The 18,988-nt window shown below is 41.6% G+C and overlaps 1 long non-coding RNA gene across 1 annotated transcript in view; it reads left to right on the top strand.

The window, feature by feature from the left end:
- Positions 1-605: 605 nt before the first annotated feature.
- Positions 606-18,988, top strand: part of LOC120993724 — a 41,679-nt gene continuing 23,296 nt past the window's right edge. The window contains exon 1 of the long non-coding RNA XR_005777316.1: positions 606-709. This is a non-coding gene — a long non-coding RNA (uncharacterized LOC120993724). The remainder of the gene's footprint in view (positions 710-18,988) is intronic.

The raw sequence follows: 18,988 nt of genomic DNA, 5'->3' as shown, positions 1-18,988 counted from the left end.
TAAAAGACTAATGTATTTCTTGGTGTAAAATACATGGACTAGTAACACCAAGGTGCAGGACAAGATCAACTCAGAACTCCACTTAACACCTCATAATTCTAGCTCCCTGGTATTTCAGTTATAGATTAAGCTATTATTTGTAGACAAGTGACTTTCTATCATTATGTTCCTTGTCACCAATGTTTTACCGTGTAGTTGGAGCCTCTGCTCTATTACAACTCTCATAATTAGGGATGATTAATTGAGCTCTGCATTTTCATTTATCTCTGTTTAATTGTCGGTTCTGAATCATTGAATGAAATGTCCCAAGCAAATGCCCCATGAATAAAAGTTATGTCATTTAGCACATTTAAAGAAATTGTACTGAAATAATGATCAGAAAAAAAAAATCAATACAAGCAGGAGAACCGGGGGGCATGTACACTATGGACTACGATGGAAATGAGATAGATAATTAAATTACATCCTCTACATCCTCATTACACAAAATCATGTTAGGTGGAGGAGTGGGTTTTAAAGAGAAACAGGCTGTAAATCAACTGTATACACCCACCCTCCATTGTCACCCTCTCCTTAAATAGGACTCTCCTAAGCAGAGACAAATTCTGGGACCTGTTACTTGTAGAAGTCAGCAGAGCAGGACAGAAACTTGGAGAGAATGTGGTGGAAGCTTTCAACATTCTCAAAGCAGGTGAAGAAACACCCTGGAGTAAGTCCTGCATTTTGTATTATTTTACCTATGTTAGCTTGTAGGTTACTAGTAGACATTGTAGTAAGTGTAAGGTTTGTAGATCTACAGTGATAATACAGTATATACTAACCAGTTTTTATAGTTTTTAGTACAAATGCATCTGCCATGTCACAGCCCTCAATGTTTCTATTATTGGTATTGTACTTCTCATACTGGAGATTTTAGATAGTACAACAGATCCCAGCTGACCTTCACAAGATAATGAATCCTCTCAGTGCACGAAAAGCCTAAAGAAAACTGTCCGAAATCCAATGTGAATAAGGTCCAGCAGGTCGAGAAGGATCCAATTAAAATTCAGTCTTTATTATCAAAGCTGACTCAAGCTGGAGTTTTTAACCTTGGATAATAAAGACTGAATTTTTAGTTGGATCCTTCTTGACCTGCTGGACCTTATTCACAATTGGAAATTTTAGATGCAACGTTCATAAGCTGGTTCTAATAAAAGACTTGTCCCACATCAACAGGTGGTCTACTATTTTATTCATACCACCTAGATAATAGTAAATGTTCTTTACCAGTCACAATGTTATTCATTAACAGATGCACAGTTGTCACATAATAATGTAGTTCCATAGGAAACAGATTGTCCCATATGGTTGATGTAAGTGTAAAATGGTCTTCTTAGTGGTGAGAGATCTCAGTTACTATGATGCTATGGACCATTTCTCTTGGACGAGGGATGCCACTGGTCTGTTGGCATGGTCCAAGGTGTTTGCTGCAGGATGCAACCTGTCATGGTGAAGTCCTTAGAATATATAAAAAAAAGAAAAAAAAAGATTTTATCAGGAAAGATTCCTTCTCATTTTTGCTTCCATGTGAGGACACTTCTTTCAGGTATAATAATATGTATAGGTGTTAGTCTGAGCGAGGGTTGGAACTGGTAGTCTCCTACAAGAGAATGTAATGTGAGGTGCAAGAATTTGGAGAGCAGCCTAAAGATTATAAACTAGCGACTGAATAGTATGTTATTATTTTCTTTAGGTGAAACTCTACTTTGAAGCCATACAAGCATATTAGAAAATTACATAAATAGCAATTCCCTTGTGTACTGTTACCATATGTTGCATTTTAAAAGTAATGCATTTTTGGATTGCTACTAGATAACAGTTTTCACTCTTTCTATATCCCATAATGTAGCGTGCTGCTATTTATCCATATACATCATTGTTGGTGTGAATGGAATGTGTATATTTTTAATGAAGATGAAAGTAAACCTTTGTATGCGCACTCATGTGCTTGGGAATGATTATGTTTAACACCACAGGGTGAAAGGTCCACACAATTTGGAGAATATCCAGAAGAAAAGTCCACTTCCCAGGACCTTTCTCCCCTCCTGGATACATCCCTGAGTATTCCCACTACTCACATCAAATCGCTAAGAGCTATTGCAGAATAACTACCTCTTGTATCTCGCCATTGTCTCAGCATGAGGATCTTAGAGTATATAATTCCTCAGTGCTACAGTCCATTCAAAGATGAAGTGCTGTATAATGTGGATCGTGGAATCTGGTTCTCTAGTTCTACATAATAGTGTCCATTATGCTCTGTCTGCAATCTGGTGCAATCATTGCTGCTCGAATTGCCAAGATATTATCAATGACATGTCCATGATTGAAATTGCCATTGTTTGCTTTCATTTTACCATAAACTACAAATGTGGCAAAGCTTAGTGTGTTAATACACTGGGGGAATTTGTCATGTTGCTGTAATTTGTGTCAAATTTATAAAATGTTGAATTTTGTTTGATAAATGTGGTGTATTTTTAAAGATAACACTTATTTAGAAGTAGGGAGAGCAGTGTTAAATGACAAAAAGATGCATATTTTTTTAAACTAAAATTGTTAGCACCTAAAATATAAGAATTCTAGCACAAATGCATACTACATCTGTAGACCAGAGTTTCACAAACTTCTTCAGCCCAGGGTACCTCAAACGAGACCCCACAAAGCAGAGGTGGACTGACCATAGACCCTATCCTGATAATTCCTGGTGGGTCAATGCCCAGGGGGCCACCCAAACCTTTTTCTTGGCTGCTGGTCAGGTAAATAACAATCTGGTGCTCCCACTGTTAATTAATGCTGGGAGCACCACTTACATACACAGCTGGCAGCCTCAGATCCCCCTCTTGATTCAAATGTATCGCTGTCCTCAGGACAACCATGTCATTGAATATTGCAACAGGTCATGGAACCCTGCCCCGCTGTTCACTCTCATAGGCCTCTGGCAAATAAATTGCTGCAAGAAGTAAAAAAGCAATACCAGGATGCAGCACAATGATGTCATCGTGACTGGCCACCTGCTCTGGGTGCAGGTCTATCAAACCATAGGCCAGAAGAGGCCTGTGCCCTACATCACAGGCAGATGGTATTAGTTTTTGTTTTTTTTCTTTGATGGCTACTTGTGGTCTATTAGGGACAATACTGGGGGCACTGTGGGGATATTATTGGGGGTTTGTGAAGGACATTATTTGGGACACAGTGGGGACATTAATGGCAGCACTATAGGGGGCATTACTGGGGCACTATAAGGGATATTATTGGGGCACTATGGGGGGATTTTAAATACTGGGGACACTCTAGCGGGCATTACTGGGGACTTTTAATACTGGAGCACTATAAGGGGCATTACTTGGACATTTTTTAACACTTGGGCACTATACATTGCATTACTGGGACTTTTCTTTTCACTACGAGGGGCACCACAGTGGGCATTAGTTGAAGTACTTTCAGCTTTTTTTTATACTGGGGCATTACTGGTGCCACTGTGGGCATTTCAATACTGGAGCACTATAGGGGAACTGTTAGTTCTGGGGGCATTATTATTGCTGATGGCACTCTAGGGTACATTATAAATATTGAGAGCACTATATGGGCATTAATGCTGGACATACAATAGGGGGTATATTAACTGAAGGCATTATAAGGGCATTTGTATTACTAGCATCATTTATTATGCATTATTGAAGAGGCATTTTAGAGGGCATTATCAGTACTTGGGCACTATTTCAGCTGTATAGTATTTAGGGATATTGGGGAGTTCAGTGTGCACAGTATTGGGGGTGACAGCAGGATGTCACTGTTAGAGTACAAGGATGGGGAGTTTGTGTTGACAAGGTGGGGAGAATGATGGAGAAGTTGGGAATCTAAGATGTCTGTGTTGCAAACTGCAGAGACAAGACATGGTTTAAACAATCATGGTGGTCTGGGCCAAAAGGAGAATATAAGGAAAGAGAACATCTCAAGAGATCGCTGGATGTAAAAAAAATATGTAGTACTGTATTCTCCTGTATGTTTGCTAGCACTAAATTACCAGGCAATATTATGAGAAAAGTAGGGCTAGCTTGGTGCTGTGGTCCACATCTAACCTCTTTAGCCTCCTCCTGATATCTTAAGAGACAACTGAAGGAGGAAGACAGAACATGGTAGCTGGCACTGGTCATCACAGTAGGGCAGCTTCTGGTGAGGTATTGTGTGTTGCTAAGGCAGGATATTCTGCATTGTGGTATTTGGTACTGCCTGGTTAGTATTTTGTGATGTACTGCGACATTTGGTTCTGCAGCAGAACCAAATACCAAAGTGCAGCACAATACACTGCAACAGCCGACACAAATACCACAGTGCAGCACTAGATACCATAATGTAGAACAAAATATTAACCCAGCTGATCCAAATAAAATAGTGCAGCACAAAATATTGTCCCAGCAGAACCAAATACCACAGTGCAGCACAATATACTGTGCTAGCAGAAGTTCTTCTGGTATTTTCTTTTGCTGGGGTAGTATATTGTGCAGCACTGTGGTATTTGGTTCTGCTAGGGCAGTATATTGTGCTATATTTTAGTATTTGGTTCTGCTGTGGGAGTATATAGTTCTGATGTGTATTTGCTGTGGTTATTTGCTGCTGCTGGATCAGTATATTGTGCTGCACCGTGGTATTTTGTGCTTCTGGCTTCTGGGGCAGTGTGTTCTGCTGCACTGTGATTTTTTGCTTTGCTGGGGCAGTAAATCATGCTGCACTGTGGTATTTAATTCTGCTGCAGAACCAAATACCAAAGTATGTCACAATATACTGTCCCCCTATGATATTGCTAGGCCTACTTATGTTGGCCCCACCATCTGTCTATTTGGGCCCCCCCTACAACATGAGGCCACTTTTAGTATTTTTTCGAGGGATACTTTAAAATCCCAGACCAGCCACCAAGGGTCCCAAACTGGCATAAATTAATGGCCTAATTAGGCACAGAGGAAGTGGAAACTCACACATGTCCAGTGTCACTCTATTTAGTCTCTAAGGGACTTTGCTGAAAAGTAAATACTCTCCATCCCTGGTTGTGCCATAGCAAATGGAGTAGTAGCAGTCATGTACAACCTTCCATTCCATTTTTAGATACTCTGTAGGCATGGGACCCCCATTCTTGTGTTTGGTGAGAGTTCCGGCATTTGGACCCCCACCAATCACAAACTCATCACCTATCCTGTAAAGCAATGCTTCTCAACCTTTTCTTGCCAAGTACCTAGTGACAAGAAGTTCCAACCGAGAACCCCCAAGGAACAAAATAAGGCTGTGTTCTGAGCTTCTGTCAGAAGTTGCTTCTGATTTGATGGAAAGAATAGCGCAGTATGAAGTGCTAATCTTCCTGTCAAAATAACAGACACAACATTTGGATCCATGATGGAGGGCTGTGTGTGCCCAGCAAATACTGCCCATGACAGTAATAGTGGCATACATAGTGTCCCCCAAAAATAACTTTTCCAAGCTGATACTGCGCCATGCCCCACCCAAACACCCATAGAAATAATGCTTCAAAAAGTCCTATCAATATTATTTATGCTTCCCCCAGAGTGCCCTATTAGTAGTAGTGCAATAATAATGCCCTATAGTGCCCTCAGTAGTAATAATACCCCTTAGTGTCCACAGTAATAATGATGTTCCCCATAGTTAACATAGTAATAATAATCCCCCTATAGTGCCCCAGTAGTAGTAAAGCCCACCATAGTGCCGCTCAGCAGTAATAATCGCCCATATTCCTCCAGTAGTGCTAAAGCCCATCATAATGCTCTTAGTAGCAATAAACCCACCATAGTGCCCCTAAGTTTTAACAATGGCCACATATAGTGGCCCTAGTAGTAATAATGCCCGTCTATAGTGCCCCAGTAGTAAAAATGCTCCCTTATAGTGTACCCAGGAATACTAGTGCCCTGAGTAGCAAAAAAGCCCACCAGTAGTGCCCTGAGTAGTAAAAAAGTCCACCATACTGACTCCCAGCAGTAATAAAGCCATTATATTGCCCTCCAGTAGTAATAAAGCCCCCATACTGTAGTTTTCTCCAGTAGTAGAAATGCCCCCCTTTAGTGCCCCCAGTAGTATGTATGCCTCCTATTTTTTCCCCAGTAGTAATAAAACCCATAATAGTGCCCCTCAGTAGTACTTCCCAAACTGGTAAAGGAAAATAACGAAATAAAATACTCACCTCACTCCCATCCCAAGCCGCTGTCTGCGGTGAGGTGCAGGAACTAGTTGGCCCTTAAAATGCTGCATCTGCATGTGATCTCGCTCAATTCATCTCCATCATGTCTCCCTGTGGATTATCTCTTTGAAAATTTGAACTTGTTATACACCTTTTATACTCACATGGTTCAGATGTGGATTTTTTCCTATGCAGATTTTATCCTTTTGTTAAGAAGGAGTTAATAAAGAAGCAAAGTAATATTTGGAAGCGTCCTGTTGCATTCCTGGACATGAGTTTGGGAGCCTCATGAACTATGCACTGGCTGTTGGTGTTTGGATTTATTCTTCTGGACACAGGTCTCTTCCGGCCTGCAACCTGGGCTCAGGCAGTTGCGATGACGATGATGTCATTGCATCATCAGCATCATCCTCTTCCTATTGGCCTGTGGCCTATGAGGGTGATTGGCGGGGGGGAAGTAAGACTTGGGCCCTGGAGGACAGTGATACAGTTAAATGTGGAGCAGCTCTAGCAACCAAAGTGAAATATTGCTGGATGCTAGGGCAGACATGTGTACCACTTGAGGGCTCATGCAAACGACCGTATGTATTTTGCAGTCCGCAAAAAACGGATCCGCAAAAAATACGGATTACATCCGTGTGCATTCCGTATTTTGCGGAACGGAACAGCTGGCCCTTCATAGAACAGTACTATCCTTGTCCATAATGCGGACAATAATAGGACATGTTCTATTTTTTTGCGGAATGGAAATACGGACATACGGAAATGGAATGCACACGGAGTAACTTCCATTTTTTTTTTGCGGACCCATTGAAGTGAATGGTTCCACATACGGTCCTAAAAAAGAAACTAACGGACACGGAAAGACAATACGTTCATGTGCATGAGCCCTAACCATGTGGCATGTATTCCAAGTTGAGAAACAGTCTTTTTGCACCAGGGACCGGTTTCATGCAAGATAATTTTCATGTGGACCGGGGGGGAAGGGGAGGGGCGATCACTAATCATGCAGATGATAAAACACAATGAAGTGCATATTACTGAATCTGTGGCCAACATCACCAATAATAACACTATATAAAGGCCAAATAATGCCCATGACCATATCCATGTAGGTCCCAGTCATTAAGGATGTTTTCAACTATCGGCTATGGATTTCAGCTATGGATCCGAACTATATGATAAACCCATGCACAAAATGTATTAATGAATACGAAAAGGGGCACTGATGATACTTGTACACAGGTAATTCAGACACAACATAGTGAAAAAATTGTACCTTACCAGATCTCCCTTATTATTGTATAAGTAACATTAAGTGGTTTCTAAAACCTTACAAAATCTAAAATATTATTCAAAGGGACCCGAACAGATGCATGATTTGAGGTTCCGGGGCTCTGATGCAAAATTTGGAACAGGTATCCTCCTATATGTGACAGATGAACAATTGGAGCACCTGAAGTACCAGTTCCCAGATGTGACTGCATCTTTTGCACCTCATGTGATTACCCATTGAAAATGCACACAGTGATGTCACTGCACAGAAATAAGTGTTACAATTATATCAAAGAAAGCATAAATATACTGATACATCTGCCACAGAAAATTCTCAATACAGGGATGATGAGCATATCGATGTCACAACAGCAAAGATAACAGACATCGCTCTGTGCAGCGATATAGTCAGTAATGTCATAGTAATCAACAAAGTAAAGTAATATTGCAGAAATAAGAGTCACAGTGATGTTGTGGCACATGGCTAAGGACCATAGTGAAGTAATATCGGGTGAGCAATAGTCACAGTGATGCACACAGTAATGCCATACTACATGGATAATTAAGCATTGTGATGTCATAGGAAAATATTATTGCACACAGTAATGTCACATCAGGGGCGTAACTACCATAGTGGCAGACAATGTGACTGTTATGGGGCCCAGGGCAAGAGGGGGCCCAGTTGGAATCCTCCCTATTCTACTGTGGGTCAAAACTTGGTCAGGACTCTACCATCTAAAGGAACAACTTTACGCAAATGAGGCAGTGGATAAAATTGCCCAAGGGTCATTGAAAAGGGTTTAACTGGAAACCTTTATGTCCTGTGTGGGGGGCCTGGTTTGATCCTTGCTATGGGGCCCTTACTTGTTTATGTATGCTACTGTGTCATATTATGGGTAGTAAACCGAGTGATGTCACAGATAATAGCTAGGACCACAGTGATGTCACAGCACGGGGATCATACATTGCACCATGATGCAGGATTAAAAGATATTGATGTCTTAGTACACAGATAATAAACATTGGTAGAGTATTTGTTATGGAGGCAAATCAACCTTTAGGCCTTCTCAGACCCTAAAAACCAGGGGGTTTTGAAAACGGATGTGTATACAGATAAATGTGCCGGAACCTGCTACACCGCCCCCTTCCATTTCCACCTTCACCACACCACATTTTCTTGCCACTTCAGAAAACTGGCATGAAGAGGTTGCACACAAAATTAGCAACTTTTTAACACCACAGAAGAGGCGTATATAGCAAGGTAAATATCCCCCCAGGTGCAATTACAACTTCTGCACCGCAGGATCTGAGGAAAGTCGCACCAACATTTTGGGATTAGTACGGTAAACTACCATATCAGCCATATGAAAAAGTAATAATGGACTGTTTTTGTTCATTTTCACTGTAAGTGAGCAGATACCTTTATTAAACTGAGTTCAGACAGATGCCGATTAAGTATGGAGGAAATTTACATAGTTGCAATATGTTTTATACCCTTGCTATTAGGTTGCCATTGCAAAATGTACAAAAACACAGAAAAAAGATACTATAAACTATGAAAAATTTGACACATAGTTTTTGACAGTAGAACATTGTGAGCACAAATGTTAGGTCTTCCCCACCAACTCTGATATCCTGTCCTGAATCGCTCACCACCATCCACACTTTTATTATTTCCACAGTTTGTATGTGAGAGCTATTCGGTGTGCCATTGGTCCATTCTAAATGAGACAATCAGCAGCAGTACATAGCCTGGCAGGGGACTCTAGCTTAGTTAAGGTCAAGTGCTTGTGTATAGTATCCAATTGAGGGCAAAGCTTTCTTTCCCTTGGGACAAACACAGGCAAAGTAGACCTGAAGACAGCAACAAAAGCCATTATTCTGAGAAATGGAGAAACAAAACTCTTATTAGTGCGTTAAGGAGGTAGGGTTTGACCCATCAAGTGCTGGACAGGGTTGGGATGCTGCCAAGATGATGTATTGCTACTAAGATTACTATGCAATTTTTTTTGTCTTGTTTCATTTAGCCAGCAATTAATCTTGGAAAAGTTGAGAAAAGTAAATTGCAAAAATATATCTAGATATTTGTACAATTATTTTGTTAAAATAAATGTATAATGGGCTTGGTTACCAGTATATTAAAAAATTAAAAACCTTGGCTAGAGTCAGGGGCATCGCAAACCCAAAAAATCAGGGGTTTTGGCCCTGGGAGATTTGTCTATGGTCCAGAATGTAGTGATCGCTCCTGCACTATTACTTTCAGGGGCACTATTTGCTGGACACAATTATTTTTGAGGTCACTGTGTGGCAATAAATATTTAAGGAGGAACTATCTGTGTGGTGCTACTATTTATGACACTATTATCTTTGCAGTATAGTGTACGGGAAAAAAGAAAACTAGGGCACTCCCAAGAGCAGGGGCGGGCTGGTGTCACGGATGGTGTTGCAGAAAACTGGAAGTTATAAATAAACAACCGACTGACTTGATCCCAAACTAAGGAACATATGGGTGAGCCCTATAAAACCCCTAGAGCTCTCCCTGACTGCTTTGCCCATGCAAAGATCTTTATGATAGATAATTGCATGCCCTCGTACTTAGACTGTGTGACACCTGAAAACCCTATAATAGTGGGGGGACACGACCACCGGCTCCCTGCACTTAATACGAAGGGAGTCAGGGTCACCTAGAATCAAGCCAGCACGGAAACACAAATAAAGGAAAAGACTTATCTGAGGAACCAGCAGTTGCAGCCTCTGGCAGTGAACACAATCCAGGAAGTAGTATAAACCGCAAAGTGAGGCAGTATGGGAGGGAATATAAAGGGAGGCAATCAGTGTAAATAGATGACAGCTGGGAGAAGGAAAAGAGATGACAAAGTGAAACCAAAACAAAGAACATCATGCAAGAGGTACAGAAGAACATCTACCAGAGCTTCTCAGAGAGCTGGCGGTGACAGCTGGGAAGTTAAAGTGGCCCTGGAAAAAATAGTAGTCTGGTCCAAATTGATAAAAGGCAGGACCAGCAATACCATATTGTAGCACATTATACTACCCCAACAGAGCCAAATACCACAGTCCATCACAAAATACTGCCAGCAGCACAAAATATATCCCCAAAAACTTCCGCTGGCCGGCCGTGAAGAGGGCACAGGCGGCCCCCTGGGAATGGGCCCACCGGGAGATTTCCCTGTAAGGTGTATGGTCAAGAGTGACACCTGACAGGTAGACAGCTTACTGAATGAAGTTGTGCATCCTTAGGCACAACTCTGGAACAAGCATATCAGTAAGCCAGTGATGGGTCACAATAGCTGAAGCTCTGCTCCTTCGAGTTCAAGCCACAGTACCTTGAAAAGTAGGATAAAAAGGGGTTATATACGAGTGCTTCTATGTGTATATAAATAAGAAAGTGCACAGTGGATTATTAATTTCCTCAGGCACATGTGCCCCTATTTTTGTGCTCTATTTCACGTATTGTATTTGGGGGCACTGGAGAACACAGCAGGCACAGTTTTGGGGGTAGCAGCAGGATGACACTGTTGGGGCACAGAGACAAGGAGTTTGCGTTGAGAAGGTGGGAAGGATGATAGAAAAGTGAGGAATCCAAGATGTCTGTGTAGCAAACTCTGCAGAGATGCAACTTGGCTGGAAGAAGTCATTATTAGGGTAGAGTGAACCCGAACTGTAAAGTAAAAGTTTGGGTTCGAGTTCGGTGTTTGGCAAGTTAATGGCGCTTTTTGAAAGGCTGCAGAGCAGCCAATCAACAAGCGTTTGACTCGTGTGCCCTTAGAAGCCATCACAGCCATGCCTACTAATGGCATGGCTGTGATTGGCCAGTGCAGCATGTGACCCAGCCTCTATATGAGCTGGAGTCATGTAGCGCTGCACGTCACTTTGCTCTTACTAGTGTAGGGATAGGATGCTGCTGCTGTGAGGGAGAGAATAGGAAAGAATCTGTTATCAGAAGTGCTTGTTAACTCTGCGATCTACAACGATTTTGTTTTGTGAGTGCAGTGCACCATTTTTTTACCCTGCCCTGAGCCCAGTGACACAGAAAAATAACTTTTATCCGTCTGTTAGTTAGGTTGGTGTCGGCGGCCATTTTATGCAAGTTCAGTGCACCAGCACAGCACCAGCACAGCATAGCTGAATTTGTGACAGTCAAATACAAACTTTAAATACTGCAGTTATATTCTGGGTTTAAAAAAACACCCATTTTTTGCAAGACCCTACATCTGGGGCCTTTGCTGCATTTGTCACAGGGAAATACAAGCTTTAAATACTGCAGTTATATTCTGGGTTTAAAACAACACCCATTTTTTGCAAGACCCTACATCTAGGGCCTTTGCTGCATTTCTGACAGTCCAATACAAGCGTTAGTTACTGCTGTTATATTCTGGTTTTAAAAAAAACACCCATTTTGTGCAAGACCCTACATCTGGAGCCTTTTTTGCATTTGTAACAGTCAAATACAAACTTTAAATACTGCAGTTATATTCTGGGTTTAAAAAAACACCCATTTTTTGCAAGACCCTACATCTGGGGCATTTGCTGCATTTGTCACAGTGAAATACAAGCTTTAAATACTGCAATTATATTCTGGGTTTAAAAAAACACCCATTTTGGGCAAGATAATAAATTTGCGGCCTTTGCTGCATTTCTGGCAGTCCAATACAAGCGTTAGATACTGCTGTTATATTCTGGTATTAAAAAAACAACCATTTTGGGCAAGATAATAAATTTGCGGCTTTTGCTGCATTTCTTACAGTCCAATACAAGCATTATATACTGCTGTTATATTCTGAGTTTAAAAAAACACCCATTTTGGGCAAGATAATACATTTACAGCCTTTGCTGCATTTCTGGCAGTCCAATACAAGCGTTAGATACTGCTGTTATATTCTGGCATTAAAAAAACAACCATTTTGGGCAAGATAATAAATTTGCGGCCTTTGCTGCATTTTTGACAGTCCAATACAAGTGTTAGATACTGCTGCTATATTCTGGTTTTAAAAGAACACCCATTTTGTGCAAGACCCTACATTTGGGGCCTTTGCTGCATTTGTCACAGTCAAAAACAACCAGTCAATACTGCAGTTACATTGTTGGTTGACAAATTAACATTTTTTGTGACCATGAAGTAATTGTAAAAAAAATGCGCCTGTCACACTGTTGTGTGACCTCAAGAAATTTTTCATCTTTATGACACCGACACTGCATTACCCTCAGTGAACTTACGGTAATTTTTGACTATTGGCGGTTACATTGTCGCCTGACATAAGCCATCTGTTAGTTTTTGTGGGTGAAAGCAAAGAATGAGGAGAGCATGAAATAAGGGACGTGGCCCCGGTCGTGGTGCTGCTGGTGGAGCTCCTGTTGCAGGGAGAGGACGTGGTCAATCTGTGCCAGCTACACGCACAAGTGTAACACCTTCCTCAGGTGCGAGTAGGCGACAGAACCTTCAGCGGTATTTGGTAGGGCTGAATGCGGCTCTACGAATGGTGAGGCCAAAACAAGTACAGGCGATAGTAGATTGAGTGGCTGACAGTGCCTCCAGTTCCTTCACATTGTCTCCCACACAGTCTCCTGCTGAAAGATCAGAGTTGGCACCTGCAGCCCATGGCCATCAGTCTTTCACCTTACCCCCTTGCAAATCAGCCAAGCAGTCTGAGCCCCAAGTCACGCAGCAGTCGCTTGTGCTTTTTGATGACTCTGCTAGCAGGGTTTCCCAGGGCCATCTACCTAGCCCTGCCCCAGAAGTGGAAGAGATTGAGTGCACCGATGCCCAACCACTTATGTTTCAGGATGAGGACATGGGAAGACCACCGTAGCACGTCTCGGATGATGACGAAACACAGTTGCCAACTGCTGTAGCTTTCTGCAGTGTGCAGACAAGGAGGGCAGGGGTGAAGACTGGGTGGAAGATGATGTGGAGGACGATGAGGTCCTCGACCCCACATGGAATCAAGGTCATGCGAGTGACCTGTCTAGTTGGGAGGAAGAGGCGGTGGTCGCACAGAGGCACCAGCACAGCAAAAGAGGGAGCAGGGTGCAAAAGCGTCTGTGACATTCTTGGGTGACATTTTACCATTTTTGCCGTGAATAAACCCCTGCTCTGCATAGATGACAGGGACCTAAATTTCTAAAAATCGTCTGTTAGATTGTCACATGACATTTTACCAATTTTGCCTTATACAAACCCCTGCTCTGCATAGGTGACAGGGACCTAATTTTTGTAAAATCGTCTGTTCAATTAGTGGGTGACATTAACACAGTTTTGCCATGAATAAACCCCTGCTCTGCATAGCTGACAGGGACCGAAATTTTTTAAAATCGTCTGTTCCATTGGTGGGTGACATTAACCCATTTTTGCTGATAAAAAAACCCTGCTCTGCATAGGTGACAGGGACTTAAATTTCTAAAATTCGTCTGTAATTGACGCGCGCCACCTCCTTTTATTCGATCCTACCGCTTTAACAACTTGTCCCACATTTTCGCTCGATCACATTTGAGCCATTGACCTCCCTTGGATGTGGTATCCCTTTCTCACACTACCTCTCCGATCTGGAACCCTGATTCCCAGCTACCCGTGATCATTATAGTAGGCGCAGAAAAGAACATCGAAAGTTGATAGAGAAGCTATCCAATTGGATCGTGGACGTCATGGGGACGCGCGACATGGTTGAGCAGTATGTGTGCACACACCTACACGTACTGACTGATGGGTCTGCCCCCTTCAACTTCTGGGTCTCCAAATTGGGCATATGGCCTGAGCTTGCCCTTTACGCCTTGGAGGTGCTGGCCTGCCCCGCAGCCAGTGTATTGTCTGAACATTTGTTTAGCATGGCTGAAAGGGGTTATCCTAGGTTATATTTCCCAATGTTTTGGGGTCTACCCAAATTTAAACAAAAAAAAACAAACAAACACCAGTGTTCGCTACCTCCTCCTCCACCGCCGCTTCCACCTACACTGCCACATCCTCAACCTCCTACTCCATATGGACTTTCTCCTCCTAGATCAAGATTATTCGTTTTTATTTTTACGTATTTTATGTTATTTTAACCTCTTCGGGACACATGACGTACCGGTACGGCATGTATAGTTCCGATCACCGCCGCCCGGTGGGCGGTGATCGGAACCCGATTGAACAGGCACCTTGGCTAAATGAGCGGGGGGTCCCGTGACCCTCCCGTGTCGGCGATCGCCGCAAACCGCAGGTTAATTCAGACCTGCGGTTTGCGGCTTTTACTTGCGGTTGCGGCGGTGATCGGAGATGCCATCGGGTCCCCATGCGGCTGTAGGGGGAACCCGATGGCATGGAAGGCAGCGCGATGCCTAAGGAAGGCATCGCACTGCCTTCCGGTGACGAGCCCCCTGGATCTCACAGGCAGGAAGCTGTATGAGTAATACTCACTGTATTACTCATACAGCCAATGCATTCCAATACAGAAGTATTATAATGCATTGTAAAGGGATTAGACCCCCAAAAGTTGAAGTCCCAAAGTGGGGAAAAAAATAAAGTGAAAAAAAAAGTTGCAAAAATAAAGTTTTCCTCCCAAAAATTACGTTTCAAGTAAAAATAAACAAAAACGTCATTTTCCCCAAATAAAGTGAAAAAAAATTGGTAAAAAATAGGGGGGGGGGAAACTATACATATTAGGTATCGCCTCGTCCGTATCAACTGGCTATATAAACAAATCACAAGACCTAACCCCTCAGATGAACACCGTAAAAAATAAAAACTGCTAAATAAACAATTTTTTTATCACCTTACATCACAAAAAGTACAACAGCAAGCTATCAAAAAGGCGTTTGCCCACCAAAATAGTACCAATCTAACCGTCACCTCATCCCGCAAAAAATGAGCCCCTACCTGAGAAAATCACACAAAAAATAAAAAAAAACTATGGCTCAGAATATGGAGACACTAAAACATCATTTTTTTTTTTTTTAAAAAGCTGTTATTGTGTAAAACTTACATAAATAAATAAAAAGTATACATATTAGGTATCGCCACGTCCGTATCGACTGGCTCTATAAAAATATCACATGACCTAACCCCTCAGATGAACACCATAATAATAAAAACTGTGCTAAATAAACAATTTTTTGTCACCTTACATCACAAAAAGTGTAATAGCAAGCGATCAAAAAGTCATATGTTCCCCAAAATAGTGTCAATGAAACCGTCATCTCATCCCTCAAAAAATGAGACCCTACCCAAGATAATCGCCCAAAAACTGAAAAAACTATAGCTCTCAGAATATGGAGACACTAAAACATGATTTATTTTTTTTTCAAAAATAATATTATTGTGTAAAACTTACATAAATAAAAAAAAAGTATACATATTAGGTATCGCCACGTCCGTATCGACCGGCTCTATAAAAATATCATATAACCTAACCGCTCAGATGAACACCGTAAAACAATGTAAATAAAAAATTTCTAAATAAACCATTTTTTTCACCTTACATCACAAAAAGTGTAATAGCAAGCGATCAAAAAGTCACACGCACCCCAAAATAGTGCCAATCAAACCGTCATCTCATCCCGCAAAAATCATACCCTACCCAAGGTAATTTCCCAAAAACAGAAAAAATTATGGCTCTCAGACTATGGAAACACTAAAACATGATTTTTTTTTGCTTAAAAAATGAAATCATTGTGTAAAACTTACATAAAAAAAAAAGTATACATATTATGTATCGCAGCGTCCGTAATAACTTGCTCTATAAAAATATCACATGACCTAACCCCTCAGGTGAATACCGTAAAAAAATAAAAATAAAAATGGTGTAAAAAAAGCAATTTTTGGTCACCTTATGTCACGAGGGTGTCAAGAACCACGCCTGACTCCGTTATACCCGGGGTCAGGAAGTCGCAGCGGTTGGCTACACGCCCTATGTAAGATAGGGCTGTTTCCTTATGGTAGCTTTCTGGGTTTGCTTTGCAAACCCTTTTGGCTCACTCAGGGATCCGTAGCTCCTTCTCCTCAGCTGTTCCTTGTCCAGCACTCCCAACCTCCTTATATTCCCCTCTCACACTTCTCTGGTTGCCAGATATAGAGCTTCCTGCCTGGACATCTATTCTGACCCTCTGGAGCTGTGTTGCTGCGTTCTCTGGTTGTTGGTCCAGAACGCTACCCTCCGGATCCCTGTTGGACCTTTGTGGTCTGCTGTGGTAGCCCACCTGGGTGTATGTGTTTGTCTGTATTGTCTGTCCTCTCCCTGGTGTTTCCCTCTTAGTGTCAGTGGTGCGGACTAGCGATCCCACCGGCCCGTTCACTATCTAGGGCTCATTTTAGGGAAAGCCAGGGTTTAGGCACGTGATCGCCGCACGGGTGAGGAACCTGTCTAGGGACGTCAGGGCAGTCAGGTGACAGCCGCAAGGTGAGTCAGGGGTCACCACCTTTCCCTCTCCCTTGGGCAGGGCTTTCCCTTTTCCCTCCCTGTGCGTGACGCCGGTCATTACACCTTACATCACAAAAAGTGTAATAGCAAGCGATCAAAGTCACACGCACGACAAAATAGTGCCAATAAAACCATCATCTCATCCCGCAAAGATCATACCCTACCCAAGATAATCGCCCAAAAACTGAAAAAATTATGGCTCTCAGACTATGGAAACACTAAAACATGATTTTTTTTGTTTCAAAAAATAAATCATTGTGTAAAACTTACATAAATAAATAAATATATACATATTAGGTATCGCCGCGTCCGTGACAACCTGCTCTATAAAAATAGCACATGATCTAACCTGTCAGATGAATTTTGCAAATAACAAAAAATAAAAACTTGTTACTTTGCCTCACAAAAAGTGTAATATAGAGCAACCAAAAATCATATGTACCCTAAACTAGTACCAGCAAAACTTCCACCCTATCCCATAGTTTCTAAAATGGGGTCACTTTTATGGAGTTTCTACTCTAGGGGTGCATCAGGGGTGCTTAAAATGGGACATGGTGTCAAAAAACACTGTCCAGCAAAACCTGCCTTCCAAAAACCGTATGGCATTCCTTTTCTTCTGCGCCCTGCCGTGTGCCCGTACAGCAGTTTACGACCACATATGGGGTGTTTCTGTAAACTACAGAATCAGGGCCATAAATATTGAGGTTTTTTTTGCTGTTAACCCTTGCTTTGTAACTGGAAAAAAAAATATTAAAATGGAAAATCTGCCAAAAAGTTAAATTTTGAAATTATATCTCTATTTTCCATGAATTCTTGTGGAACACCTGAAGGGTTAACGACGTTTGTAAAATCAGTTTTGAATACCTTGAGGGGTGTAGTTTCTAGAATGGGGTCATTTTTGGGTGGTTTCTATTATGTAAGCAAAGTGACTTCAGACCTTAACTGGTCCCTAAAAAGTGGGTTTTTGAAAATTTCTGAAAAATTTCAAGATTTGCTTCTAAACTTCTAAGCTTTGTAACATCCCAAAAAAATTAAATATCATTCCCAAAATGATCCAAACATGAAGTATACATATAGGGAATGTAAAGTAATAACTATTTTTGGAGGTATTACTATGTATTATAGAAGTAGAGAACTTGAAACTTGGAAATTTGGCATTTTTTTATAAATAAAAATGATTTTTTTTTACTTCATTTTACCAGTGTCATGAAGTACAATATGTGGCGAAAAAAACTATCTCAGAATGGCCTGGATAAGTCAAAGCGTTTTGAAGTTATCACCACTTAAAGTGACACTGGTCAGATTTGCAAAAAATGGCCTGGTCCTTAAGGTGAAATAAGGCTGTGTCCTAAAGGGGTTAAGTCATTTCCCTATCCACATTTAATTGCAGAGCACTTGCCATGCTCTTAACCACATGTTGCTGCCATTTGTAGCCCTCTCCGTGGCTTTTTTAGAGCCATTTTAGTGCTCCAAAGTTCGGGTCTCCATTGACTTCAATGGGGTTCGGGGTCAAGTTCGGGTCCCGAACTCAAACTTTTTTGTGAAGTTCGGCCGAACCCGTCGAACAGGAACATCCAGGTGTCCGCTCAACTCTAGTCATCATGAAGGTCTGAAGATGAGGAAAGAGAATGTCTATAATCACAGGAATGTTGTATTCTCCTTCATGTTTGGTAGTGTTAACTCTATTTTGAAATAATATCCCTCCAGCAAATAAAATTTGTCTTTGGCAGGGGAATGGGGAAAAGTAGTTTGAACATTTTTGAAACCTTGGCAACTCCCCTAGTTGGAGTCAAAGTGATCTTGTGATAGATTTATTTTGTTAAAGTGATCAGGCATTGTTTAAATATCAAATTCATTCAAACATGAGCTGTGTGCGCTCAAATTTGTGTATTGCACAGCGTTTCAGGACAATCAGCACATCCCCAAGGAGAGTTATATAAATGCATACTTCACATGTAAACCTAAGGTTTTGTTTTGAACCGTAATTTTCAAAATCTGCTCTAAGAGTCCATACCAGGAAGATAGTTATAGTGGAAGCTGGGGAAGCGGCTGCTATGGGCCCAAACTCAGAAGGGGCCAGCTCATG

The sequence above is a fragment of the Bufo bufo genome, chromosome 3 (genome assembly GCF_905171765.1).
Source record: "Bufo bufo chromosome 3, aBufBuf1.1, whole genome shotgun sequence".
Lineage (NCBI taxonomy): Eukaryota > Metazoa > Chordata > Amphibia > Anura > Bufonidae > Bufo > Bufo bufo.
The sequence above is the reverse complement of the archived record's forward strand: the minus strand, read 5'-3'. Positions and strand labels throughout refer to the sequence as shown.